This window comes from Propithecus coquereli, unplaced genomic scaffold (genome assembly GCF_000956105.1).
Source record: "Propithecus coquereli isolate 6110/MARCELLA unplaced genomic scaffold, Pcoq_1.0 Scaffold244, whole genome shotgun sequence".
Classification (NCBI taxonomy): domain Eukaryota; kingdom Metazoa; phylum Chordata; class Mammalia; order Primates; family Indriidae; genus Propithecus; species Propithecus coquereli.
The window spans coordinates 1,481,419-1,484,808 of record NW_012147997.1 but is presented as its reverse complement, the minus strand read 5'-3'; the positions used below and the strand labels follow the sequence as shown (position 1 = coordinate 1,484,808).

The window sequence follows — 3,390 nt, the reverse complement described above, 5'->3', positions numbered from 1 at the left end:
TCAAAAAAGAAAGTGTCATACATGTACTAATGAAAGTACATAAGGTAATTATGAACTTTAACAGAAGGTTTACAGAATAGCGCTTACATATAGATAAGCATTAGAAAAAATATATTTTACCTGACCAGTGATCAAATGAATGCACATAAAAACAATAAGATATCATGATTCCCTATAAAATCTTAAAAATGGAAAAGTTTTTTCTAATACTCAATACTGGTGAGGGTAAATAACAAATATTCATATACATGAATGTTGAGATCATAAGTTGATGCAGCATTCTGCTGAAATTTTACATGTGTAAACTTAATAAATACTTTTTTTCTTGATTTCTTTTAGGATTTACATCAATGAAATAAACCATTTATATTAAGTGTAAAAACATTATTTACATGTGTAAACTTAATAAATACTTTTTTTTCTTGATTTCTTTTAGGATTTACATCAATGAAATAAACCATTTATATTAAGTGTAAAAACATTAATCACAGGGTTATATATAATAGCACAAAATATAAAGCACCTTAAATCTCACAATTATAGTATTCTCTTTCATGTGTACATTCTATCTACTATCTATCTATCTGTCTACCTGTGTATAATATTAAAGAGAATGAAGGCAGAAAATAAAATTACTAAGCCAGGTTGATAACAATAGTAATTGCTAGGCAGTGAAACGATGCTTGCTTTTTTTTTTCCATAGTTTTTTATAAATGTAATGTTTTTCATAACAAGCACATAATCCCAAGAGTTTGGGTTTTTTTGTTTGTTTGTTTTTTAAGGAAAGCATGTGCTCATATTGCTTTTGGAATTTTAATTTGGCAAGACTATTCGGGAAAGCAATTTGTCAATCCATATTAAAAATTCACAAAAGTATTTTATTAGTACACTTTATTTCAGTAATTCAACTTCTAAGAATCAATGCCAAGAAAAACAGCCAGAAAAAGGAGCTAACATATATTTTAACACTGGAGATGATATGCATTACTTACAATAATTTTGGTTTTCAAGTATGTATACAATATTGACATAATTATTTAGAAGAAGAAAAAAGAGGAAGACAATGAAGGAGAAGCAAGACCTTCATTCAATCCCCTGGCAGCTGAGAGATACCTGGTCAAGTTATTTTCATTTGATCTAAAAGCAGGGGATGAGGGAGTGGAGAAGAGACATATATTGAACCACAGTGCAATATAAATTCTTGTTATACTGTGCAAATTGTGTAGGAAATCATGTACATCCATCTTCCCACCAACTGGAACTTGGACAAGGGCCAAATGCAATCAATTCTTCCAAACTACTGGTTCACTCCAAGCCAAGGTAGATTTTACCTGGCCCTCGAATGAGTAATGAGGAATAAACCAGTAGAATCTCTGATAAACATAAGAGGAAGAAATCATCACCTAAAACAAATTTACAAAATCAGATGAAAAATGGAATAATGAAGTATTTCCATTCAGAAAAGGTAAAAACTCAACTGCAGAATAAAAATTCACATTATAAATGCTATAACAAACATGGAAAGCTCTACTTACAGTAAGAAATGAAGGAAGAAAGAGTTCAAAATATGAACGGAAACATATATTTGACAGGGATTAATGCTTTACATTAAAAATGGTTGCTGTTCTGGGGGAAGCAATTTTTTGAGAGGGGAGAGGGCAGCAGCTACAATAATTAAGCAAATAATTGCATACCAGGTTTTGCAAATGAAAAATGCTCACCACAACCTAGAGAAAAATCAGATAATGAAACTCACCAAGACATTTCCTAGAAACTCGTTTGGATTTCGATGAAAGAGAAAAATATCCTAAAAATATCAAGGCAGAAAATCCAAGTTACAAATCTCTATTTGTAGGAAGGAATAGAGTTCTGATGACTTCATATTTCTCTTCTAAAACAAAACATTAAATAAAAGTGTAATGAATGAAGGTTATAAGTGGAAGGGTTTGTGGCATAATAATTTGATACCTTTCCTAAAGTATGTCACTCATAAATGATATAGTACAGTTCCTGACATTGTCACAGTTAAATAAATGTTAGATTTATTGAAGACAAATCCAGAAAAACTCACAGTATAAAAAGATTGAAAGTGATCATGAAAACAAATTAGACACTGATTTACATTTAAATATTACGTAACTGGGTAAAACAAAAATGCAATATCAAAAGTTATTCTTTTACAGTATGTCCAAATTATACTAATTAGATCGAAATTTTGGTTAAAAAGAGAATAGAGGAAGTAAACATGTTGCAAAAATTCCTCAAATAAGGTATTTATAAGATTTTAATTTTTTTGACTTTAATAAGTGGATAAATATAGGCTTAAAAAGATATTAAAAACCTTAAATGTTAACTGCTGCACTATATAAAATAGTAGACATAAACTTCTACACACTAAAACATAAAACTATAGCAAACAATGTATATATGCAAAAGGCAAGGTAAAATGGAAAAGGAAATATACAATAAAAGGCATAAAACAAGATGATAAAAATTACACTAGAGAAAAAATATAGATGATATGTGAACAGCAATGAACTTGTGTAAACCCTGCCTATTAAAAAGCAAAAAAGTTCTGCTTTTATAAAAAAATACGTAAAGGAAGTACACAGAAAATTTTAAATAAAGGGATAAGTAAGTATATTCTACACAAAGTAAAAGGAAAGTAGTTTAGTGTGTTATATTGCAATGATGGCTCCAATTCATCACTCTTTCCTGAATCCATGTCATTTGCCTTGCAACTTTGAGTTACATCGTAAGTGGGGTAACTTACCCCACTCCTTGAGATAGACATAAACATAGGACTTGTCCTAGCAAATTGGACCTTAGGAGATTTAATGCAAACAGAGGCTTGAAATGAACTTGCACGTAGGGTCTTGAATTCCCTCACCTGTGTCACCATCACAAAAACACCCATAGTCTGGCCTGCTAGCAGACAAGCGACAGATGAAAAAGAGTAAAGTTTTCCAGTGTGCTAGTCACTAGTCACCCCAGCTGACTGACAGTCAGTCAACAGCCAGACATGCTAGTGAACCCCACCAAGAAGAGCAGTGCTTCCTACCCAACTCCCATCTGACTCCCACAAGCGTGAGCAATAGCTGCTTACATCAAATGGACTGAGGGTTTAGGGTTTTATTTATTTATTTTTTTTACTTTAGCATTATTGTGACATCATATAATTGATTTCATTGCCAATATTAATATCAGGTAAAGAGAATAAAAACAAAGGTTATCAAATGATAGAAAACAGCTAAACTAGTGTATTGTCAAACTCCTAAAGAACATTAAATTGACTTAATCCTGTTAGATTTCAGGAATAAAAATAAAAATAAAATTTTAGGCATCCAAAACTTACAGTGATCCCCAATAAGTTTTTTATGGGTTTTTGTC

At 31.0% G+C, this 3,390-nt stretch overlaps 1 protein-coding gene across 1 annotated transcript in view; it reads right to left on the bottom strand.

Annotated features, from left to right (window-relative positions):
• LIPI (lipase, member I) overlaps positions 1–3,390 on the bottom strand; it is a 94,395-nt gene that overhangs the window by 80,443 nt on the left and 10,562 nt on the right. The window lies entirely within an intron of this gene.